Source organism: Schistocerca cancellata, chromosome 7 (genome assembly GCF_023864275.1).
Source record: "Schistocerca cancellata isolate TAMUIC-IGC-003103 chromosome 7, iqSchCanc2.1, whole genome shotgun sequence".
NCBI classification, from domain to species: Eukaryota; Metazoa; Arthropoda; class Insecta; order Orthoptera; family Acrididae; genus Schistocerca; species Schistocerca cancellata.
This window is the reverse complement of record NC_064632.1, coordinates 146,271,548-146,299,115: the sequence shown is the minus strand read 5'-3', so window position 1 is coordinate 146,299,115 and position 27,568 is coordinate 146,271,548.

Sequence of the window (27,568 nt, the reverse complement as noted above, 5' to 3'; positions counted from 1 at the left end):
CAAAAAGGTATACGTTCTTTCGTACAAAACGTACGGCCGGTCAAACTAATAGGGAGTGGGTTGCAACTTTGCAAGGCCTTACTAGGGATTGCGCATTTGAATGTGACTGTGGCCTTCCTTATTCAGATACAATGGTGCGTGATGCAATAGCACAGAACGTTTCTGATGTTCGCATAAGGGAACAGATTTTGAAACTGGTCAATCCCTCCCTTCAACAAGTGATAGACATATTGGATAGGCAAGACACACCTGACTTTGCTCAGGAATCATTTGCAACTTCGCCAGCTGTGTGTCGCATTAACCGGCCCGCCGGGCGCGCTGCAAGGAACTGTAAACAGCCTTCGCGCACGTCCGCACAAACATGTGTCCCGCGAAAGCGAGCAAATGCAGTGCTGAAATCATGCCCGCGGTGTGCAACTAGACATTCGCGTGAGAATTGCCCATCACGCCAAGCTATTTGCTTTTTCTGTAATAAGAAAGGACATGTTCAAAGTGTTTGCCAGAAAAAGCTTAGATCGGACACTACCAACCATTCCAGGCCATTTGCTTCGCGCCGGAATCAAACCAAGGACACTCAGGCTCGGGAACCTACGCCCATGGACATTCACGTAGTTAATGCCACTCCGCCGAGTGTTCCTCTCTCTAATAGTGACTGTGTTCGTCCCACAAAACGTGTGCGTCGACGTCGACGGCAATCCCGTCACGTCGCAAGTGATTCTGTCCCAGTGTCTGTTCAAGTTGCACAAAACAGTCGCTCTTGTCGTCAGCAGGACAATAAACTTTTTGTAGATTTGGACTTTGCCGGACAAGTGATACCGTTCCAGCTCGATACCGGAGCTGCAGTTTCATTCCTCAATCACGCCACGTACAAACAACTGGGTACACCGCCGTTGCGTGCCGCAAAAGTTCAGCTCACTAGTTATTCAGGACAGCATATCCCTGTGTTAGGACAGTGCAGCCTTCTTGCAACATACAAGGGACAAACAAAACTTGTGTCATTTTACATTCTTCGTTCTTCTGCTGCAGTGAACTTGTTTGGTTTAGATTTATTTCAATTGTTTAACTTGTCTATCGTAAATCAGGTCCTATCAGTGAACCAGACTGTGCCTTCAGCCAGTGTTTCTCGTCTATGTGAGGAATTTGCAGACATTTTTGCACCGGGCCTTGGTTGCGCTAAGAACTATGAAGCACATTTGGAACTAAAAGTCAACGCGCAACCGAAATTTTTCAGAGCGCGCAATTTTCCCCACGCATTGCGTGATGAGGTCGCAAGAACATTAAACGATTTAGAATCACAAGGTGTCATTGAACGTGTGCAGGCTTCTCTCTGGGCCTCACCCTTAGTTATTTTGCAAAAACCTTCCGGAAAATTGAGACTTTGCGTGGACTTCAAGGCAACAGTGAATCCACAACTAGTGACTGCTACTTTTCCTTTGCCCCGCCCGGAAGATCTATTTGACAAACAGTGCCCGGGAAAATATTTTTCAAAGTTGGACCTAGCAGATGCGTACTTGCAAATACCGGTGGACGAAGAATCCCAGCGCGTATTGGTGGTTAACACGCATCTTGGATTGTACAGATTCAAAAGACTGTCATTCGGGTGTGCATCAGCCCCTGCATTGTTTCAGCAATATTTACAAACTATTTGTGCGTCGGTCCCTACTGCAGCAAACTATCTGGACGATATAGTGATCTCCGGAAAGACAGAAGCAGAACATTTACAAAATCTCCGAACATTATTTCAGGTCTTGCGACAGAATGGTCTTCGCTTGAGGAAGGACAAATGTGTGTTTTTTGCTCGTGACTTGCCGTATCTGGGACATGTCATAAATGCCCAAGGCATCCATCCGAGTCCAGAGCACTTCCGTGCCATACAGGACTTGCCTTCGCCGCAAAATGTGAAGCAGCTACAGAGTGTGTTGGGAAAAATTAACTATTATCATAAATTTCTTCCTCATGCCTCTTCCATTTCAGCTCCGCTTCATCGCTTACGCCGTAAAGGTGTTACGTTCGTCTGGTCGACGGAATGCGAACGCGCCTTTCGCCAATTGAAATCGGCGTTGCTTTCAAATACTTGCCTTACGCCATTCGATCCCCAGAAACCCCTTTTGTTGATGGTAGATGCCTCGGATTTCGGGATCGGTGCTGTGCTTGCGCACAAAGATGGTTCGCATGATCGCCCTATTGCCTTTGTGTCCAAATTGCTCTCGTCAGCGCAAAGAAATTATTCCCAGATAGAGAAGGAAGCTTTGGCTCTCGTGTTTGGTGTTACAAAGTTTCACGATTTCTTGTATGGTCGTCACTTTACCATCATCACAGACCACAAACCTTTGACATGGCTTTTTCATCCGAACAAGCCTGTACCTCCACGTACAGCGCAGAAGTTCATTCGCTGGTCTATTTTCCTCTCGCAGTACCGCTACGATATCTTGTATCGGTCCACTGCTAAGCACGGAAACGCAGATGCGTTGTCCCGTTTGCCAGTTGCTGAGGATAAAGCATTCGATTCTTCCGAACTTGCTTGCATGTTCATTGATGCGGAAACTGATAACGTGGTCGACTCGTTTCCGATTGATTTTCGTCGTGTAGCTACAGCAACAGCTGCTGACCCTGTCCTTGCTACCGTTTTGCGTTTTGTTGCTACGCAATGGCCCTTGTCGAAGTCGCGGATCGAGGATCCGTTGGTTCGCAGATTTTTTGCTCACAAGGAGAGACTTTTGTACGACGTGGTGTTTTGTTGTTGCGTTCTGATAATGATCAGTCTCGGGTCGTGGTCCCACGTTCGTTACAGTCCTCTGTCTTAAAGCTTCTCCACCAAGGCCATTGGGGTATAGTGCGTACGAAACAACTTGCTCGTCAGCACTGTACTTGGTTCGGAATCGATGCTGCGATTACGCATATGTGCTCCTCTTGCATGGCGTGTGCCGAACAACAATCCGCGCCGCCGCGGAAATTCTTTGCATGGCCAAAAGCCACCTCCCCTTGGCAACGCTTACACATAGATTTTGCTGGTCCATTCTGGAATGCTCGATGGTTGGTTGTTGTCGATTCCTTCAGTAATTTTCCTTTTGTTGTCCGGATGTCTTCCACGACGTCATCTGCCACCATCCAAGCGTTGTGTGCTATCTTTTGCATTGAAGGTCTTCCACAGACTATTGTTTCCGACAATGGCCCACAATTCATGTCTGCCGAATTTGTCATTCTGCACGGCCAATGGTATTCAGCATCTGACGTCCGCGCCGTTTTCGCCTCAGTCAAACGGTGCCGCTGAACGTTTGGTCCGGACTTTCAAGTCACAGATGTTGAAGTTGAAAGAGTCGCATTCTCGGGAGGACGCGTTATTGCTCTTTTTGTCTTCGTATCGCTCTCAGCCCCGCGATGGTCGCTCGCCGGCTGAGTTGCTTCACGGTCGTCCTCATCGAACCTTGATGTCTTTGCTGCATCCGCCGCATCAGGTTCCTGTGCAGCGGCAGACTCCTGCTTTTGCTCCAGGCGACGTTGTATTCTATCGCAACTATCGCGGTTCACGGCGTTGGCTCGCAGGGCGCATTCTTCGCTGCCTCGGCCGCGCGATGTATTTGGTTTTGGGGGCCTCTGGTGAGGTGCGTCGGCATCTCAATCAGCTGCGCCTCTGTCGTCGCCTGGGTTCTGCCGCTCCCCGTCTGCTTTCAGCGACGGAGCCGTCCGGTCAGCGCCCTGGGGACCCATCTACTGGCTCGCCTCATCCCCAGGTGTTACCGACGATGCCGTCCATTTTGCCTCATGGCGTCGCGCCGCCGCCGCCGACGCCGCCCGCGGTTGACGCTTCGCTGCAGCCGCCAACCGCCTCCCTGGGTCACGCGCCGCCGATCACTTCCCGTGACCAGCTGTCCTCCGCCATGGAACACTTGCCCTCTCCGGACCACATGGCGTCATCGCGCGTCGGATACCCCGACGCAATGGAGGTCGACCCTTCGGCCCCTCCTGTCTCTTTACGGGCGCATACGCCGCATGTTGACGTGCACCCTGGAGTAGGTTTCCAGGCGTTTCCTAGCTCCCCTCGGACCGAATGGCCGGGTGCGGGTGGCACAGCCTCGCCTGTTGTTAGGCTCCCCACCTCATCGCATACGTCAACATGGGGCCCTCCCCACGGCGGGCGGAAGCCTTATTACACGACCGTTCGCCGATTTGCGGGGGAGGAATGTGGTGTCACCGCCAGACACCACACTTGCTAGGTGGTAGCTTTAAATCGGCCGCGGTCCATTAGTACATGTCGGACCCGCGTGTCGCCACTGTCAGTACTTGCAGACCTAGCGCCACCACATGGCAGGTCTAGAAAGACGGACTAGCACTCGCCCCAGTTGTACGACGACTTTGCTAGCGACTACACTGACGAAGCCTTGCTCTCATTTGCCGAGAGATAGTTAGAATAGCCTTCAGCTAAGTCCAAGGCTACGACCTAGCAAGGCGCCATTAGCCTTACAGTGATTGTAATTAACTGTATCTGGAGATAGTCTCACTTGTATCGTCAAGAGCGATGTACCACAAGGCTGAATTAAAGTTAAGTATTCAAGGAGCTGCATACTTTTCTTATAGCATTAATTAAGTATCCTGTTCCAGAACTCACGCCAGCCGGCGTGTGTGTACGCGTGCCTATCGGTAACCTCACCCTGTGTCTAGACTGTCTTGTCTAGACACAACAAGGAAATTTCATCTGTGTGGTGTTGAAACGCGTACGTTTCAACCAGCGATGGCGAGGCATGGCAGAATCTCTGACCAGAGAGTTTTTTATTTATCGTGGCTAGTCTGTGCTTAACCGTGCGAGTGTGCAGTTCCGAGTTGGACGCAGTAGTTGTACGTAGCGAGTCGCGAGAGTTGGTGAGTAGTAGCGCGCGCGAGATGACCGTGGTAGGAGTCGGCGGGCGTCGACATGGGTCTCTGGTCACGGTTCAGGACGAGGTATATTGTTAAATAAGGTAATGAAGCAGCGTTGCGCTCATCTAATAATGTATGGTAATTGTAATTATTTTGTTCAAGAAATGACCCAATAATAATTTCGTTTTCAAAGCAATCGTTTTTAAGAAAAGAATCATTACAATTGGAACAATATTTCCTGTTTTTCCTTCCAGAATCAATTCACCAGATTAATTACGGCACAGGGCCTAAGGTCAGCGCAGCTGCCCTTATATAAATTTATCAGGTTGATCTTAACGTTAATTTTGTTGGGACTTAACATTTTTTTGCACATTTTTATTATCATTGAGTTTTATTACTGTGGGAAGCTAACGTTTGACACTATTCGCAATTCTGTTCAATTCTTTTCATTTAAATGTTTTTACGGGGAGGTTACACTTAGTTCTATTCACATTTAAGTATTTTCTTTTATTTTTGCGGGGAGATTACACTTGGCGACATCCGGTCCAGGATCGTATTTCTTTGAGAATCTTCTGAAAAGTAGCCAGATATCTGCTCTTATTTATTAAAATATAATTAGCATTTGGCGCAACGCTTTTACTAATTTTATGACTTTCTTTCCTCAGATCATCGGCAATTCGTTGCTCTGTTGTATTTGTGCTTGTTGAATTTTGCATTGTCTTTGTTTCATTTGTTAATAATTGTGATTTGTGTTAAAATGCCGCGAAAGACTGTGAATAGTGCATCACGAAGTATAATGAATGAAATAACCGAATTAAATAACTTCACCGATAGTACTTGCGACACGCAGTGTCATGATGACAATCCTGCGTTCACTGACAATCAGTGCGTTCCAACCACTAATGATGATTTTTATCTTAATGATTAACAAACGAATTCAATTGTCTCCTCTGTTAATTTGACGACAATTGATGACGCGGGGCGCTCTATTGTAATGAGCGCTGCCCAACATAACACGCCCCGTTTGAAAAATTCAAGTAACGTACAGATAAATTTTTCTAATGAAAATAGACTGTGTACTGAAAGCACAACGGATTTATTTAATTCCGAAATAGTGATTGACAGTGTACACTTGACTGGCAAACCTTTTTGTAAATCTCAGAATAACCAAATGGTTACAGAAAGTGAGACAATTACAGATCCACCATTAAACAGCACAGAGAATAGAAATGCTAATTTTGGCTTGGATCAAACGACGGCATTATTGTTACAAACTCTTGAACAGAACAAACCCCTTAAAGAAAAACTAGACAATGATAATGAAGATCTCAAACAACTTAGTGAACAGGTCAGACAGCAGAGTGAAGATAACAAACAAGATAACGAAAAACTCAAACAATACTTTAATGAAAAATTAGACAACAATTCCAGACATCTTAGTGAACAAATTAGAGACGTTGCCGCGCAGTGTCATGATACCAAGGAACAATTACGTGTGGAAATTGAGGCTTGTGCTAGGAAAAGTAGCGTAGAAATTAGGTCCGTTGCTCAGGAATTGAGGAATATGCAAACACCCACAACAGAAAAACTTAGAGAGGAAATTAGCGCAGTCGGTAAACATTGCTCTGAAAAGGCAACACAATTACGCGACGAGTTTAAATTAATGACAGCAGAACTTTCGAGCACAATGGACTCAAAGATAGACGCGAAATTCGAACAACAGAACACTCAAATTGACGAGCGCTTTAATCATCACCTACAAAACAGTGATACGCGTTTCCGCAAATTTATACAGGATCAAAATAAAGTAGAACGACAAGTAATGGAAACAATCACAGCACAGAGACAAGAAGACAAACGTAAATTGTTCACGAAGGCAAAAACATACGTGGACAACAATATTGCTACAGTATCGGACAAAATTAATACCATCGAACAGTTGAACACCGAATTACGTGAAGAAATTTCTGATCTTAAATCAAAAACAGATACACACACAGCAGATATTCAGACAGTAACAGACAGATTCAAACAATTAGAACTAACATAGTGTAGGGAAGCAGCCTACTCACGCTGTAGTAAATTCACAGCAGTTTCCATTGTGTGCCAGCCAGTCTGCTGTAACTAGCTCTGACGTCATAAATGTTGCGCAATACCTTAAAAATCAAGGAAATGACCTAAAACTTTTCTAGCATGTCAGGAATAATACTAAATTAATGTGTGTTAAATATAAGTTCGATAACTTCAGCCATTTTCGAAATCTGGAAGTTTTTCTAAAAAAATCATTGGCGCAACAGAAAAGAGCTAGGGACTTCAAAATTTATATTTAGATTCATCTTTCATAATGATTTAATAAAAACAGTACTTTGGATTTCACAAATTAAGACTTTAGTGGAAATTCATGATATTCTGGTTTTCGTCTCAATACTTAGGAAGCAAGATAGATTAAGTAGACTAATAAGGCTAGGATGTTTAGATTTAAATAGGTTGGAGGTCCGCTATGACTGTGAAGATGTGAAAAGTTTCTTTTGAATACCTATAAAATTATAGCGATAGCGGATCTCAAAAGGGCCAGTTCAGAGCTCATCTACTGCGTGCAGTGTAATTTAATTAATTCTCTCGCCCAAAATATTTAACTTAGCCACGTCAAAATTTTATTATCAATACTTACCTGCGTGCTGAATGCAAGTTTAAATTAAGAGCTTTATCGGCCATCAGCAAAAGAAGCTATAAATTATTATGTAACTTGAAGTGGTGCGTTACTAGCCCAGCGGCTAGTCGGGAGAGCCGATTTGATCAGGCGTTCCCTTAGCCGTCCGCACCGCAGCTATATATATAAGAGCGCTGCGCGAGGAAGGAAGGCCCCAGTTCTCTCCAGACGCTGAATAGCACGACATCTGTGTCAGGAGTCGCTTCGCATCGGTATCACTGCTACAAACAGCCTCGGGTGCCGTATTAAGTTACTAGAGATACGCGGAACCGTGAAAGCATTTCAAGTGAAGGGTTAATTCTGGGATGATTTTCATTATCTAGCCTCAGTTGGCGTATTGTCGTATTTTCACGTGCCGTCGCGGGACAGACATTCTACCAATTATTTAGCGTGGCGTTTGATGAAATATTCTCATCAAATTTTGGCGAGCATTCTTTTTAACATTTAATTCGGACATTTATAGTTGCATCAGCGCATTAGACTCTGAACTGCTCTGTTAGTTGGGTTGTAGGGATACTTGTGTTTGTTATCAGTGAATTTCAGAATATACTCAACTATTTTGGAAAATGGTTTTTGATTAGAAATCCCGGACAATCTCCTAATTCCTCAGAGCTATAAGCTTGCAGCTATAATGGTGTTCTCAGATGAAGTGGGCACTAGGAACTCTAATTACAGGCTTCACGTTTTGTTAAATCACTTTCTGGGGGCTAAAAAGTAAATAGAGAGCCAGTGATGAGAACGGCGAAAGACAGCATTAACAGCATTCTAAAAGCCTGAAACTGATTCAACATTCAGACATTTGTATTGCAAGCATTTATATAGCAATTTTAATTTTCACAAGTTACTCGCCGCCCCACATATGGTGCATCGGCCGGGAAATCAACTAAGTGAAAGTGATTTTTAACTATTCGGATTCGCGAGTGAAATGCGACACGCAACTGAGTATAGAACAGTGAATGTGTTACGTGTGCATGTGGACGACGCAATTGGATTAACAACACATCTGGATTGACGGAGCTGGCACTGAGTCTAGCGGTGCTGTCGGTATCGCGAGAAGCCAGTATCGCCGCACTGCAGTCGTCCGCTGGAGCAGCCGGCGCAGAGCCTGCAATTGCGGGCCACGCAAACACACAACAGCCGTCGGAGAGCCGTCTGCAGTTCAACGTGCCACGTCGCATCAGGAATCCTGGTACGCCGCGCCAGCAACGCCATACGTCGTGCAGAAGGAACTAAGTTAAGTGAAAAGCTGTTAAAAATTTTACTAACCTGCACTAAAAGACTGTTGGCGATGGAACCGCCAAAAGAAACTGAGATTAAACTTATATCAGAACCTATGTCTGTTGAGGGAACCGTAAATCCAGACAACGTTTTAAGTATAAACATGCATGAAAGTAGTAATGTTAAAGTGAAATATGAATATTGTCTCCTGACAGTAGTGTGCGAAGGGGCAATGATTCAGTAATAGAGACCCCTGTAGTAAAGCAGAAAGTAGAAATTGTAAATTTATTGGATGATAGTTTCTCTGATGAATTAAAAATGAAACAGTCATCAGAGATGGTAGAGTTTAAGAAGGAGCAGTTAGATATGACTAATCAATCAGAAGTTTCATTTAGTTTTGATGATTCTGGTGTTGGAGCTAGTTGCTTGTCACCTGAGTGTGATAAAAAGCCAGCTAGTGAGCAACGCAAAGATGCTAGGGCTATTGATTTAAATGTTATATTACAAGCAATAGCTGCCAGTAATGTCCAAATGACAGCTGAATTAAAGTCTGAAATAAGTGAACAGGTCAAAAGCAGTAATGCTGAATTAAAATCTGAGAATGTGGCCAGCCAAACAAATTTTAATAAACGATTGGAGGTAATGGACGATACCTTCAAGGCTGGTTGCAATAAGCTGAAAGAGGATCTAGACAGTTTGAATTATAAAATTGACTACAACCATGAGGATATTAAGAAAAAGGTTGCTCAACAGTTTTCTGAAATGTATAAAACAGTTAAATCCGAAGTTGCTGAGGTTCGCAAAGACTTCCAAATGGAAGATGCGAAGCTGGAGCACAAGTTAACAGAAAAGATCGAGGCGGAATCTGAACTGTGCTCAGATAGATTTAAAGATGTTAATATTAAAGTAAACATATGTCAAGCAGACGTAGATGCAATTAAAACTGATACTAATATTGTACAAAGAGTAGATAATGTTGAATTGAGAGTAGAAAATATCAATACTAACATCGCTAACATTGAGAGTAAAGTAGCTTCAGTAACTTCTGATAATGGTAATATACAACAAGTTGTAGCTGCAAACGCCGCTTTTATCGGGTGTCGACAGTTCTTGCGATTCGATCCAGATAAAAATATCCACCCGCTAGATTTCTGGAACGATTGTGAATATGTGATTCCACCAACTTGGTCTGAACGAGAGAAAATCTAATTTATTAGAAGCCATTTAGCAGGTGACGCCATGCGTTGGTCAGCTGATGTTATGTTGAAGTGTAAAACATTAGCGGAGTTTAAAACAGCTTTCATTAATGAGTATTGGTCTAGCAATAAGCAAAATGAAGTGTTGAGAGAATTTTGGAGTGGAAAACGCTTCAATGCAGGCAAGGAGTCAATTAAAGAGTTTGCTAGGTCATGGATTTCACGTTTGTCACATTTGGCGGAAAATCTGAAACCAGAAATGATTATAGTAGGTCTTGAAGCCAAACTGCCATGGTATTGGCAAACTAGAATTATATCTGCCCCTAGAGACAATCTGGATCGTTTCATTGAGTATCTGGAACATGTAGAACGTGTTGCGGCCAATCACGTAATAACAGAAATTCTAATAATAATAGTAGTAATTTTAGGAACGAGCAAAATGGCAATGTAAACATCAGAACAGTAGGTATTCGCCATCCTAAGAGAGGTAGGAATTGGGGAAATAATTATCACAACCAACAATGGCATCCAAAGGATAATAATTTTGGGCAAAACAAAATTATGCATGTAAACCACAGTACGGAAAGCAATGATATGCCAATTAACTATAATGAAACCAAAGGAAACAGTAGTAGACCGAGGCAGGAAAACTAGTTCCCGTCTATGAGGACACTGGCGCTCACCAGGCGGTTACTTTTCCTAAGCCAGTAGTTAAGGGAATTGGTAAGACTGATCAGAATACTCAGACTGAACATGTGGATGAAGTGTCGGTAGCATCTAAGGATACAACAGAAATATTAGCTCACTCACAGTATTTGATAGATACCGTGTTAGAAACGCTTTCTAAGTGGGAAGAGAAAAAGAAGGCGCAGCAGTGTAACGATAGGGAGGAACTACAAAATACTGAATTGACAGGTGAAGAAGCAGAAGAAATTCATGCTTATATTTACGATGAGGATGATATGCTCTTATCTAAAGTGCCTGTGCAGGATGTTGGTACTGTATTAATAAATTTAGGACAGGACATAAGTGAGAATGTAGAGGGTAGGCTGTTGAGGGTCAATGAACCCAGTAGCTGTGACCAGTTGTCACTTAAGAAGGAACCCGACGATATTAATGAAAGTGATTTAGCTGTAACCAGTGTTATGACCGGTCTGGAGGCGCAGAATCGCTCAGACTACAGTAATTTGGGTCATGATCAGCAAACTAAATGTAATGAAGTCGTGCGGTGTTTCGATTTAAAATTAATAGACCGACTGGAAAAGGCAGCTGAAAATGTAATTCAGGAAATCCCCTACACACTGTGACCTAAATGTAATGAAGACAGATGTCGATCACTTTAGTTGGAGACAAATCCAAAAGGAACTACTAGATGAATTTGAGGAACCACCTGTACAACCGAGAATAAGCCACCCTATAATAATAGTGAATATGTTGGGTATCAATGTACGTTGTCTCTTAGACAGTGGAAGTGAGGTGAGTGCAATATCTCAGTCCTTCTTTGATGCATTACCTGGTAAAGACAAGCTTACAGTAATGAGGGTATCAGGACTAAGAATAATTGGTGCTACTGGCAAGATTTCAAAAACGGTAAAGCAAGAAGCTTTACTACCCTTTAACATTAATGGTAATTTAATTGATCATCCATGTTTAATTGTAAACAATCTCAGTATTGATGTTTTAATTGGCATAGATTTCTTGTCAAAATATCAGAGTGTTGTTGACTTTGAAAGAAGCCAGTTAAAAATGGTCTTACCAATAACCGGAGTAATTACAGTCCCTTTTAGTGATAAACATGTAGTAACTGACGATGAAACTTGGGAGCTGCCTATACGAGTTCTGAAAAATAGGAGGTATTGGGACGAAGGTGTTAATCTTAGTAACAGTAAGCTGAACACAGAAAAAGAAGAAGCAATTATCGTGGACAAAATAGAAGCTAAATTGCAGGAAATCGATAAGATTTCAGACCATCAAAAGGAAGAACTGAGACAGGTTCTAAAAAGACATCATAAGGTATTTTCAGATCGACCTGGCATAGTCAAGGGTTATGAATGTCAATTAAAGGTGAAACCCGGTCAAGTGTTTTTCAGGAAGTCATACCAAATACATGTAGCTAGGAAGGAGGCGGTTCGAAAGGAGATACAGAGAATGCTGGAGTGGGGTGTGATTGAGAAAGCGGTCAGTGAGTACAATAATCCTCTTGTTGTTGTACCAAAAAGAGACGGGAGTGTCAGATTGGTCTTGGACGCTCGTTGGTTGAATGAAATAGTGGTTAGGGAAAGTGATAGACCTCAGAACATGGACGAGTTATTGCAAAAATTCCGGGGAGTAAAATTCTTAACTTCTATGGACATCACGTGTGGATATTGGAATTTGCCACTGGCGGAAAGTTCAAGGAGGTACACAGCTTTCTTGTACGAAGGAGTTTGTTACCAATACCGTGTAGTACCTTTCGGACGTAATATCTCTGTTTGTGCCTTCGTACGTGTGATGTGCCATGTTTTAGGACCAGCTTTAAGTAATAAAATAACAGTCTACGTAGATGATCTGTTAATAGCAACTCCTACCTTGGAAGAACATATAGCTTTATTAGAGGATGTGTTAGAGGCTATTGAGAGAGGTGGCATGAAACTAAAGATTGAAAAGACAGAGTGCGTTAAAGAGGAAATAGGTTTCTTGGGATATAGGATAAGTGGAAAAGGTATTCTGCCTGACCCAGGCAAGCTAGCAGTCATTGAAAAATTTGAGGCTCCCAGAAACAAGAAGCAGTTGAGATCAATGTTCGGTCTTTTCGGCTTCCATAGGCGTTCTGTTAGTGATCAGGCTTTTAATGCTCCCTGTCTTCACCTCCTGCTGAAAAAGAATACCCCTTGGGTGTGGACAGCAGAATGTCAACAGGCGTTTGAGGTGCTTAAACAATCTTTAATTAATAGTCCAATTTTACATCATCCTGATTTTGAAAAACCATTCTGTATGTCTGTTGATGCTAGTGGCTATGGTATAGCTGTGGAAATATTCCAGGTAGAAATAGAGAACGAACAAGAGGTGCACAAGACTATAACTTTCGCAAGTCGATCTTTACGGGCAGCAGAGAGAAATTATGGCATCTCAGAACTAGAAGCATTGGCAATTGTATTTGGGGTACAGAAGTTTGAGCAGTATTTATTAGGTCACAAGATAATTGTTTACAGTGACCATAAGGCGTTTACCTTTTTAAAGACTTGTAAGTTGAGGAATTCTCGTTTGGTAAGATGGTCATTGTATCTCCAGCAGTTTGACCTTGAGGTTAGATATATTCAAGGGAAAGACAATCTGGTAGCTGATGGGTTATCTAGAAGTGCGGAGCTCTGTGATGACGCGGGAATTACAGCTACAGACCTAAATGAAATTCGAATGTTTGCATTGCACGAAGTAAAGGAAGAAAGTGCATTAAAGAGAGTGATTAAGAATTTGAGACGTGAGCAGAATGAAGATGACCAACTGAAATTAGTGAAGAGCTATTTAGGAAATGCGAACAATCCTAAGGTTTCGCAATACTATTGTTTGCATAAAGGTATTCTGTTTAACAGAAAAAAGATAGGTGTTTCTGAGTGGAAGCTGTGCTTTCCCTCACAATCATCGACTATGTACACCTGAGGTATGGGCACTACGGTGCAAAGAAGTGCATTGCAAAATTAAAAGAGAAGGTTGTGTTTGGCAACATGTACCGCCATGTGGCCAAGCGTCTAACATCTTGTGTAGTGTGCCAGAAAGTCCGTGCTGCTAATACCAGAATACAAGGGGATATGCATGCAGTAGAGCCAACTGAAACCCTAGAAATACTGGCTTGTGATTTGTTTGGCCCTCTTCCTGTTTCGAGAGGTGGTTGTACCCATGTTTTTGTTGTTGTGGATGGATTCAGTAAATATGTTAAGCTATACCCAATTAAAAGAGCAAATGCAAAAACATTGGTTGAAAAGTTGGAAAAAGATTTCTTCGTGAACGTTGGCGTTCCGAAGAATTTGCTATCAGACAATGGGCCTCAATTTACTTCTGATAGATTTAAGGAATGTCTAGATAAGGCCGGCGTGAAACATCTGAAAATATCTGCCTTTTTTCCCCAAGGAAATATGAGTGAACGTATTATGGGGGAATTGAATGGGCTTTGCAGAACTTATTGTGCTCGGAAACACTCAAGTTGGGCAGAGCACATTAAGTATTTTGAGAATGTAATTAACAACTTAAGACATGATGCAACTGGTTTTGCACCTTGCGAATTGATGTTTGGCCAAGAACCGCACAATGTGATTGCAGATATATTGTAGAATTCCCTATTCTAACGCAAATATCCACAGACGAGAAGAAACTAAAGGCTAGGGCTAATATGAGAAAAAGAGCGTTAGAAAGGAAGAAGCGTCATGACGCAAAAGCTGTACCTACTAGCTTTGAAATAGGTCAATTAGTCCTTGTTAAAACCAAAGAAAAATCAAAGAAAGTAAATGCAGAAACAAAGAAATTCATGTTCGTATACCAAGGACCTTTCAGGATCATAGGAAAACCACATGCCAATGCATATAGGCTAGAGTACCCTAAAAGTAAGAAGCTATTAGGTCTTAGGAACGTGATCGACCTAAAGAGATTCATAGGCAGCCAATGAATGCTGTAGGGAGGAGGTTGGTCTGTAACCTGTACACAGTGTGGCAGCTGTGCAGTCCCAGCTGTGTGAGATCTTCTTTCCCTTTCAGGTCTCACTCATTCTTCCTCTTTCCTGTTCTCAAAAATTTCGACCTCTTCTTTCATACATTAAATTTTCCGGTATGATTGTCAATACAGCATTAAACCAATGAATGCTGTAGGGAGGAGGTTGTTCTATAACCTCTACACAGTGTGGCAGCTGTGCAGTCCCAGCTGTGTGAGATCTTCATTCCATTTCAGGTCTCACTCATTCTTCATCTTTCCTATCCACAAAAATTTCGACCTCTTCTTTCCAGACATGAAATTTTTCTGTCATGGCTATCAAGCCATGAGTTCTGTAACCATTCTATCCACCGATTAGTGAAGAAAAATACCTAATGTGACAAACCTAATAGTGACAAACAATAGAGAAGTATGATGTAATTAAGATACAATGTATTTGAGTAACAAGTATGTATAGAACCCTGGTACTATGGTAAGTACAGAGTGTTGTTTTATAGGAAATGGTTCACCAACAGTAATTTAAAAAGATACATGAATTCATATACAAGCAGGATCTGAAGTGGTAGTGAAACCTAGTGTATGCATTAGAGCTAACTAAGAATTAGTAAAAGAGATTGCTTAGTGTTAGGAAAAATATGCAGATAAGTTGTAAGATTAAAGTCACCTGGTGTAGCAAGGAAAGGCAGTGTAATAGAATTGAGCAGTGTTTGTGGTTGAGAGGTGAAGGACACGTCCCTGAAGTATTTATAAGGTTGGAGCTGGCCATTATTTTAGTGTAGTGTGTGACAGGATACACCTACATGTATTGAGGTTATGAGTTGGAGGCGTGAATGCGACCATAGGTACCCTTATGTTAGATGAGACAGAGCAGCTCATGGTGTCCTATAGGTTTAAGGAATTTAGCATTACGCTCGTCCATAATTACTTGATGCACTTTAGTGGTAGGTCGAGAGAGACTACCTGAGGTTTCAGCGTCCGATTGAGTGAAAATGGTTTGCCACGTGAGCAAACTGATCAGCTACAATACACTATGAATATGAAATAAATGTGCTATCCTATGCTTTAAATATTAATAGAGTGAGTGTTAAATAAGTACATACACTAGCAAAATAAATAAGTAACATAATGGCAGACGTGAAACATTAATTTTAGCTCAGCATAAATACACTTCAAAGTAAGTAAGTACCTAATTGCAGATGTGGAACTAACACAACAGCAGAGGACCAATAAGTGGATTTTGTAGTCAACTAAACGTAGTGTGTTTTGAACACTCAGAACTGTACTATTACCAAAAGTTACTCACATGTACAAAGAAGTTGAGAAAACAACCACTAATCAAATATACTCATGCTATCTCTAAGAATAAGGTAATCAAAGATGAGTCAGTTAAGTAAATAAAATGCAGATTTGTCAGGAATGTACCGAGCATTGGTTCAGTGTTCCGACCCAGAAATAATAAATTGATGTTAAATAGGATTCATGATTGTATGCCTTGAGCATAGATTTTCTCTAGTACGTGACTAACGGCGTTTTGAGCCATTTGTTTATCGATTTTGACATTTAAGTAACCGCGAGAGTAATGTTGAAAAAGTTCTGTTAACTTTGTTCCAGTAATATATTGAAGGATAAAATGTATATAAACCCATTTCATTGTGACCCACCCTTAGATGTTAAGTGAACAGAGTCTGAGGCACTCTTTTTGTTTGTTCTACAGGACAAACCAGATAATGGCAACCTGGTAGCTGCGTGAAAGTTTGGAGTGACTTGGACACAACTCACAGTGACCCCTCCCCTTTCCCCCATGTAATTTAGAGAGAACGTGAAGGACGCACACCATAGCAACTTCCCCTCCTCTACCCTTGTGAATGGAAGTGTAGGACACCAGCCAAAGCGGCTACAACCACGTGTGTAAAAATTATTTGTGAACTTTTCTTTCGGGTTTAAAAAAGACTGCTAAGAGATAATCATCTGTTTGTGTATCATGTTATTTTCTTTGAATTTGTGTATGTAAAAATGTATTTAATGTATTTAATGGATCTAAGATTTTCATAATTTTTCAATTTGTATGTGTTTGTTTGTCTAAGGCAATATGTATGCCAAAATATTTCATTGACTTTGCTTAAAATTTTGAGTAATGACATTGTTTAAAAGGCAGTGAACATGCCCACAATTTAAATAATTAATGTAGGTAATCAGTTTTCTTTAATGTTTCTACATGTTTATATTTCAATTTTGATTTTTTATAGGGAGTTAAACTGTACTCTTGCTTCCCTTTCATCATCATCATCATTTAAGACTGATTATGCCTTTCAGCGTTCAGTCTGGAGCATAGCCCCCCTTATACAGTTCCTCCATGATCCCCTATTCAGTGCTAACCTTGGTGCCTCTTCTGGTGTTAAACATATTACTTCAAAATCATTCTTAACCGAATCCAGGTACCTTCTCCTCGGTCTGCCCCGACTCCTCCTACCCTCTACTGCTGAATCCATGAGTCTCTTGGGTAACCTTGCTTCTCCCATGCGTATAACATGACCCCACCATCTAAGCATGTTCGCCCTGACTGCTACATCTATAGAGTTCATTCCCAGTTTTTCTTTGATTTCCTCATTGTGCACACCCTCCTGCCATTGTTCCCATCCACTAGTACCTGCAATCATCCTAGCTACTTTCATATCCGTAACCTCAACCTTGTTGATAAGGTAACCTGAATCCACCCAGCTTTCGCTCCCATACAACAAAGTTGGTCGAAAGATTGAACGGTGCACAGATAACTTAGTCTTGGTACTGACTTCCTTCTTGCAGAAGAGAGTAGATCGTAGCTGAGCGCTCACTGCATTAGCTTTGCTACACCTCGCTTCCAGTTCTTTCACTATGTTGCCATCCTGTGAGAATATGCATCCTAAGTACTTGAAACCGTCCACCTGTTCTAACTTTGTTCCTCCTATTTGGCACTCCATCCGTTTATATTTCTTTCCTCCTGACATTACTTTCGTTTTGGAGATGCTAATCTTCATACCATAGTCCTTATATTTCTGATCTAGCTCTGAAATGTTACTTTGCCAACTTTCAATCGAATCTGCCATCACAACTAAGTCATCCGCATATGCAAGACTGCTTATTTTGTGTTCACATATCTTAATCTCACCCAGCCAGTCTATTGTTTTCAACATATGATCCATAAATAATATGAACAGCAGTGGAGACAGGTTGTAGCCTTGTCTTACCCCTGAAACTACTCTGAACCATGAACTCAATTTACTGTCAACTCTAACTGCTGCCTGACTATCCATGTAAAGACCTTTAATTGCTTGCAAAAGTTTGCCTCCTATTCCATAATCTTGCGGAACAGACAATAACTTCCTCCTAGGAACCCGGTCATATGCCTTTTCTAGATCTATAAAGCATAGATACAATTCCCTGTTCCACTCATAACACTTCTCCATTATTTGCCGTAAGCTAAAGATCTGGTCCTGACAACCTCTAAGAGGCCTAAACCCACACTGATTTTCATCCAATTGGTCCTCAACTAATACTCGCACTTTCCTTTCAACAATACCTGAGAAGATTTTACCCACAACGCTGATTAAAGAGATACCTCTGCAGCTGTTACAATCTTTTCTGTTTCCATGTTTAAAGATTGGTGTGATTACTGCTTTTGTCCAGTCTGATGGAACCTGTCCCGACTCCCAGGCCATTTCAATTATCCTGTGTAGCCATTTAAGACCTGACATTCCACTGTATTTGATGAGTTCCGACTTAATTTCATCCACCCCAGCCGCTTTATTGCACTGCAATCTATTGACCATTTTTTCCACTTCCTCAAATGTGATCCTATTTCCATCATCATTCCTATCCCATTCTACCTCGAAATCTGAAACATTACTGATCGCATTTTCACCTACATTGAGCGACTCTTCAAAATATTCCCTCCATCTGCCCAAGGCATCCACAGGATTCACCAGCAGTTTTCCTGACCTGTCCAAAATACTTGTCATTTCCTTCTTACCTCCCTTTCGAAGACTGCTAATTACACTCCAGAATGGTTTTCCAGCAGCTTGACCCATAGTCTCCAACCTGTTTCCAAAGTCTTCCCACGATTTCTTCTTGGATGCAGCAATTATCTGTTTGGCTTTGTTTCTTTCTTCAACATAACTTTGTCTGTCTACCTGGGTTCTCGTATGTAGCCATTTTTGATACGCTTTCTTTTTCCTTTTACAGGCTGCCTTGACTGTATCATTCCACCAAGCTGTTTGCTTCATCCTACTTTTACACACTACTGTTCCAAGACATTCTTTAGCCACTTCTAGTACTGTGTCCCTGTACCTTGTCCATTCCTTTTCCAATGACTGTAATTGACTACATACAACTAACTGGTACCTTTCTGAGATCGCTGTTATGTACTTGTGCCTGATTTCCTTATCCTGAAGTTTCTCCACTCTTGTCCTCCTACATATGGACCTGACCTCCTGCACTTTCGGCCTCACAATCCCAATTTCACTGCAGATTAAATAATGATCAGTGTCATCAAAGAATCCCCTGAATACACGTGTGTCCCTCACAGCCTTCCTGAATTCCTGATCTGTTATTATATAGTCAATGACAGATCTGGTTCCCCTGCCTTCCCAAGTATACCGGTGAATGTTCTTATGTTTAAAAAAGGAGTTTGTGATTACTAAGCCCATACTGGCACAGAAATCCAAGAGTTGTTTCCCGTTCCTGTTGGCCTCCATACCCTCTCCAAATTCACCCATAACCTTTTCATACCCTTAAGTTCGATTTCCTATCCTGACGTTAAAATCACCCATGAGCAGAACACTGTCCTTGTCCTTTACTCTAACAACTACATCACTGAGTGCCTCATAAAAACTATCCATCTTATCTTGATCTGTCCCTTCACAATGCGAATATACTGACACAATCCTAATTTTCTTGCTAGACACTGTCAAATCTATCCACATCAGTCGTTCGTTTACATACCTTATTGCAACTACGCTGGGTTCCATTTCTTTCCTGATGTAAAGCCCTACACCCCATTGTGCTATTCCTGCTTTGACTCCTGACAGGTAGACCTTGTATTCTCCCTCTTCCTCTTCTTTCTCACCCCTTACCCGAATGTCACTAACAGCTAAAACGTCCAGCCCCATCTTACTTGCAGCCTCTGCCAGCGCTACCTTCTTCCCAGAGTAGCCCCCATTGATATTAATAGCTCCCCATCTCATTACCATTTGTTTGCCAAGTCGTATCTTAGGAGTCCCTGGTTTGTCACTTAGAGGTGGGACTCCATCACCTCCAAAGGTCCGAGGCATTTTGCTCTGATTGTTGCCAGCATCATATTTAAAGTACCATGGAAGCAGGTTGCTAGCCTTACTTGCCCCGAGTCCCATTGGGTTTTACCCCTAACGGCTGAGGGACTAACCGGTGGATTTCGTAGTCTTTGCCGTATGAGCACAAAGGTGACCACGACTCAGAATATGTCCGAGATGCCTAGCCTTATTCCAATGTAACTGGTATCCCGACTGTCGGGACAACTTACTTGGCCACTCATACGTTGCCCGTGGTTCATGAACTAGGACATGACCACAGGAACCCACACCATGAACCATTTGCTTCCCTTTTTGTAATTAATTTTTTTTTCATTCATTAACATTCATAAACAAAAAATTTAAGTAGAGGGTGATGTACGGAAGCAGCCTACTCACGCTGTAGTAAATTCACATCAGTTTCCATTGTGTGCCAGCCAGTCTGCTGTAACTAGCTCTGACGTCATAAATGTTGCGCAATACCTTAAAAATCAAGCAAATGACCTAAAACTTTTCTAGCATGTCAGGAATAATACTAAATTAATGTGTGTTAAATATCAGTTCGATAACTTCAGCCGTTTTCGAAATTTGGACGTTTTTCTAAAAAAGTCATTGGCGCAACAGAAAAGAGCTAGAGACTTCAAAATTTATATTTAGATTCATCTTTCATAATGATTTAATAAAAACAGTACTTTGGATTTCACAAGTTAAGACTTTAGTGGAAATTCATGATTTTCTGGTTTTCGTCTCAATACTTAGGAAGCAAGATTGATTAAGTAGGCTAATAAATAAGGCTAGGATGTTTAGATTTAAACAGGTTGGAGGTCCGCTATGACTGTGAAGATGTGAAAAGTTTCTTTTGAATACCTATAAAATTATAGCGATAGCGGATCTCAAAAGGGCCAGTTCAGAGCTCATCTACTGCGTGCAGTGTAATTTAATTAATTCTCTCGCCCAAAATATTTAACTTAGCCACGTCAAAATTTTATTATCAATACTTACCTGCGTGCTGAATGCAAGTTTAAATTAAGAGCTTCATCGGCCATCAGCAAAAGAAGCTATAAATTATTATGTAACTTGAAGTGGTGCGTTACTAGCCCAGCAGCTAGTCAGGAGAGCCGATTTGATCAGGCGTTCCCTTAGCCGTCCGCACTGCGGCTATATATATAAGAGCGCTGCGCGAGGAAGGAAGGCCCCAGTTCTCTCTAGACGCTGAATAGCACGACATCTGTGTCGGGAGTCGCGTCGCATCGGTATCACTGCTACAAACAGCCTCGGGTGCCGTATTAAGTTACTAGAGATACGCGGAACCGTGAAAGCATTTCAAGTGAAGCGTTAATTCTGGGATGATTTTCATTATCTAGCCTCAGTTGGCGTATTGTCGTATTTTCACGTGCCGTCGCGGGACAGACATTCTACCAATTATTTAGCGTGGCGTTTGATGAAATATTCTCATCAAATTTTGGCGAGCATTCTTTTTAACATTTAATTCGGACATTTATAGTTGCATCAGCGCATTAGACTCTGAACTGCTCTGTTAGTTAGGTTGTAGGGATACTTGTGTTTGTTATCAGTGAATTTCAGAATATACTCAACTATTTTGGAAAATCGTTTTTGATTAGAAATCCCGGACAATCTCCTAATTCCTCAGAGCTATAAGCTTGCAGCTATAATGGTGTTCTCAGATGAAGTGGGCACTAGGAACTCTAATTACAGGCTTCACGTTTTGTTAAATCACTTTCTGGGTGCTAAAAAGTAAATAGAGAGCCAGTGTTGAGAACGGCGAAAGACAGCATTAACACCATTCTAAAAGCCTGACACTGATTCAACATTCAAATATTTGTATTGCAAGCATTTATATAGCAATTTTAATTTTCACAAGTTACTCGCCGCCTCACAATAGGATTCCGATGTCATGAAAGCTGACGTTAAAAAATTGAACGAAACCACACGTAAATTACAAAAACAGATTAATGTTTCTGACACTAAGAACGATGATCAGGTAAAAATAATGACTGAAAAATATGATGAATTGGCCAGTCGTATTGACGTTATTGAAAGTAATAATGACAGCAAATCAGACGATACTTCACCGGTTTCATTTAATCAAACACCGGAATTTCAAAATCTACAACAGACAATCAATGAGATCGATTCATCTAATAACACATTACGTAGAAAATTGTCAAGTTTACAGCAAGAGGTAACAGAGATAAAAAATATTTCAGTTAATAACACATCACAGCAGACGCCACTTGGCGAACATTTGTCAGATTCACGCAGCGCGTATAATTTGGGTAATCTACAGAGACTACGCGACTTAAAATCTGAAAAGCTACGCAACTTAAAATCCGAAAAGACACAGAGAAACAGATTCTTATGTAATCGTGAACCTGTTCACGCATTCAGTGACAAGAACGTTGATTATAAGTAGTTTGTATCTGTAATAAATTCTAAGGTATTTAATAATGACAGAGCATAGGTACACGCTTTGAACTGGATACGTCGATTTATTTTTGTATTTTCAATAGCATTACGTGTAATGCAGAAATTTGAATTAGCATGGATACAGCAATTTGTTTCTGAATTTTTACCGCCATTGCCTGTAACACAACAGCTGGAATGTATTTGCAGCGCGTAATCGACCTTTAATGAATATGTGCCGTAGCGTGCATAGGGCCCCGAGCTGTAGTAGTGCTGTTTCATCTTTAGTTTTCTGCACTGCTGCCTTCTCTTCTACTATCCTTTATATCTATCAAAACAGCTCTTTAACTATTGCTCTATCTAGTATTAAGAACAATGTAAAAAAAAAAAAAGGTTAGACAAGTTTTTACCGAAAGTGACAATTTTTTTTCATTAGGCGCTCCAGGAATGACAACTACCAGCGTAATGTTAATATCAAAAAAAACTTTAATCATCAGTATGTGTGAAATTATCAGCAACAGGAACCACATTTTTAGTAACAATAGAGGTTTTTCACAGCAATAGCATCAAAGTCAGCCGGTTAGCATACCTAACCAACAATGTAGTCTACAAGGTCAACCAGGCTTTAATGTTTCGCCGCCTACACGTATAGTCTCAGCTCCAACAAATAGTAACACGCGGCAGCATAGAAGTAACTACGTACAGAAAACACAATATCTCAATTCCTATCGCAATGCACCGTATAGGAATGACTATCACGACAGATGTAAAAATAATGAGCACAATTTTCAGCGTACATTTAATAACAGTCGATCTTATCAGCAGCAAGAACATCAGCAACAACATATTATCATGAATGAACCAGACAATAGGTATCATCCAGAACGTAATACGTCTGGAAGAAATAACAGAACAGTCCAATTAGTCGAAATTACACAGCATCCTCCCGAAAATAATAGCACGTCAGATATAATTTGACTAGATACTGTACAGGTCGCATCTTCCAGTAATACAAGCACTACTTTTGACATGCAGAATGTTGTTCATGAAAATGTAATTACTTTTGACGACATTAGAAACACTGTTTTGCAGGAAAGACTAATTGTTCTGAAAACCATTTCACATCCTGTCATCGAAATTAAAATTGGTTCATCGATATTTTGAGCAGTAATCGATTCCGGATCACCTATGTCAGTAATAAATGAAGAAACTTTCAACGAGCGTAACAAAGAGAATAAGTACCCTGCATTACCATTAGGCAAAATGAAAGTGAAAGGAGCAGTATCGAGTAAAGGAGTAGACGTTAAATTACAGACCCATTTATCATTTTGTATTGCAGGTCACACGTTCCACTCAAATTTTTGGATTGTTCCTTTATTGACAACAGACGTTATTTTAGGTACGAATTTTCTGGTACAACACGACGCAGTTTTACGATTTTCAGAATTCCTATTTAATGTTGAAGGATGAAAATATACAATTTGCTATAGAATTTCAGCACTCACTATCTGCGGAAGAACAAACAATTAATCGCACAGAGGTCATTTCCGTATCACGTAACATAGATTGTAATTCCACGTTGTTTACAGATACGTACGTACATAACTATAATACTCGAGACGAAGCTGACTACGACGTAATGCAGATGATTTCTGACAAAGTTAAACAAAGCAGTGCAAATACAGACGACGAACGCAAGCAACTACACAAAATTCTTTTACAGCAAGCTCCAGTTTTTGACAACATTCCTGGTACTATGTCCGGATTTATGTATGAATTTCAAGTCAAACAACACGACACATTTAAAGCCAAGCATTATCCCATTCCGGATATTCATAGAGAACAGGTTAAGAAAGAATTGCAGGAAATGCTTGACCAAGGAATTATTGAACCAGCAGTTAGTCCGTACATAAACCCGCTACATATTGTTAAGAAAAAAGATGGCTCACTTCGCCTCGTACTTGATTCACGTCACATCAGTGACATTATTATTAATGAAACAGATCTCCCACAGACACTAGAAGAACTTCTACAAAAATTTCATGGTACTCCTATTTATTCTACATTAGATTTAAAATTGGGATTTTGGCAAATTCAACTCCATCCGAATTGTAGAAAATACACAGCATTTCTCTGTTTTGGCTACTGTTATCAATTTTGCAAATTACCATTCGGTTTAACTATTTCCTCAGCAGCTTTTATTCGCGGTTTGAATACAATACTTCCGACAGAACTTAAAAACAGAATCACGACGTACGTAGACGACATTCTTATTGCAGAAGCTACCTGGTCTGAACACAATATGATTCTTGAACGACTGTTGCAAACTTTTCATGCGCAAGGACTCACAATTCATCTCAGTAAATCGCACTTTGGTAAAACTTCTATAACATTTCTTGGACACGTAATTTCAGCAGAAGGCATTGCGCCTGACCCGGAAAAACTTCAGCTCTACGTGACATTACTGTTCCTACAACGAAAAAGCAACTACGCAGTTTTTTGGGATTAATTAACTTTTTTCGTAAATTTACTCATCACTCTGCTTTAGGCACACCTAGATTATGCCAATTGACAGGTAAAAACACTGTTTGGTCCTGGGATAAGCAGGCACATTCTGAATTTATGAACTTGAAACACGCCTTGTTGAATGCACCACTTTTATCGCACCCATATCTTACTAGAAATTTTTCCATTGCCACCGACAGTTCTAACACCGCTTTAGGCGTACATATTTTTCAGGAAATTGAAGAAGATGGCTCAACAGTAATTAAAAACTTCGCATTTGCAAGTCGCATTCTGTCACCTGCTGAACGAAATTATTCCATTACTGAACTTGAAACATTATGTGTTGTTTGGGCATTTACGAGATTTCGACACTTTCTTTATGGAAGACATACCACCGTCTACACAGAGCACAGAGCGATACAATTTTTACTTTCGGCTAAATTCACACACGATAGATTAAGCAGATGGAAACTTTATTCACAGGAATTTAATTTTACAATTGTTCACATTCCCGGCACACAAAATGTTGTAGCTTACGCACTATCTCGTTCTCTCAGCAATAATCAGCAAGACATCGGAACCAACTTCTGCAAAGCAAATTTCAGCGTTATGTACATTCAACAAGTTGCATTTGAAAATTTTATTTCATCGTCATTACAGGACATAGCACAAGAGCAAAGTAAAGACAACGTGTGGAAAGAAATTAAACAGCTTTGGCAAGATAGGAATAATGTTACGATTAGATACCATTACACTGTACGCAATGACATTCTGTTTCGCCGCTCTTATCCTGACAGCAACAACTGGTTATTATGAATTCCTGATGACCTTGTTAACAAATTAATCTGGTATACTCATTTAAGTTACGCACATTACGGAGCAAGAAAATGTTTTCTTATACTGAGACAGAACTGTTATTTTGCCAACATGGAGAAACGTATACGACGAGTTTTAGCGTCATGTAAAATCTGCCAGAAAGCTACGTCAGACACAACTTCACATATTCCTCCATTATGTCCCATTGTACCTGTTAATTTAAGACACATGGCCGCTGTAGACATTTTTGGTCCGATTCCCAGAACTAATAGAGGTTATTGCTACAGCTTCGTCGCTGTTGAACTTAGTTCAAAATTTGTTACCTTCACTCCGTTACGCAAAGCTACTGCTAAAACTGTTTCGAAAGCATTTGCAAAACATTTTTTATTTCATGTAGGGCATGTGTTGTAAGTAATTTCTGACAATGGATCACAATTTTGTTCTGCTATATTGACACGAATGTTACGAGCTAGAAACATTTCTCCGATATATATATCCAGGTACCATGCTTCTTCGAACCCTTGTGAACGATTTATGAAAGAAATTGGTAAATTGTATAGAATATACTGCCATAAAAGACATATTGATTGGGACACACACATACACTCATTGCAAGATGTAATTAATTCCATACCAAATGAATCCACTATGCTATCTCCGTCTGTTATACTGAAAAATGTTGAACCACATAACAAAATTAAAGAATTAGTAAACTTTCCTGCATCTCGTCGACTACGACACTATGAAATAATTGACATTGCGCTGAACAACATGAAACGTGCCGCAGAGCGCCGGAGAAGACAAAAAAAATAGGTTTGTACACGCTGAGACTTTCACTTTGGACACAAGATATTAGTACGTACACACTATTTATCCAACTAAATAAAAGGTAGGCGCAGTAAATTTGAACTTCTATACGCAGGTCCATATCGGATTCGCAGCGTTCCTCACCCCAATGTTGTACACGTCGAAACTTTGAGAACCAGAAAATCCAAAGGAAACCACCACTTATCCAACGTTAAACCCTTTATTGAATGAAGATACTTTATGATTTGACATGCTGTAATGCCATTTGCAAATTTTTATGATTACGTATGCAATTATACTCACTTGAAACTTACTGATGATTATCGTATTTTTTATTGGCAAGTGCCCGGCAAGGTAAGGTTAGCAGGTCGCTCTTCTTGTCGTTACACATCAGATCGTGCATATTTTTCCAGATGAATTTACACATTTTATGACCATTTATGGAATTATATTTATGTGATTTTTCACTGATGACTGTCGGTTTTTTTTTTTTTTTTTTTTTTTTTTTTTTCTTGGCAAGTGTCCGGCAAGGTAAGGTTAGCAGGTCGCTTTATTTGTCGTTACACATCAGACCGTGCACATTTTCCATTTTTTATGTATGTATGATTGTTTTTCTGTTTGTTTGTATGCATTATGAAATTTTTAAGATATAGCAAACACCAGTTGACTTTGGCATTTTCGGCCTATGATATCTCATTATCGTGACTGTTTTACATTTTTAGCTGCTACATTGTGATACACTGGGTACATTTTGCCTCCGAACACTGTCTATGTTTTTCACATATTACGTTTTCCGTCATGCTTTGCTGTATGCTTAATTATGTTACCATAAACCAGTCATTATTTAATGTGTATATGATTTAAATGCAAGACATTAATCTTTGTTCATCAATTTCAGAAATAAATGATGCGTGAAAGAAATAAATTAAACAGAAATGGGAATTTCACCTTCGGAATAAACGAAAGAGAATGCAATACTTTGTGATGAAGAGTAAATGGATCAGGATCGACAAGCATTAACAAGAATATACTGTACACATCGTAGAATAGCAGTCTTAACT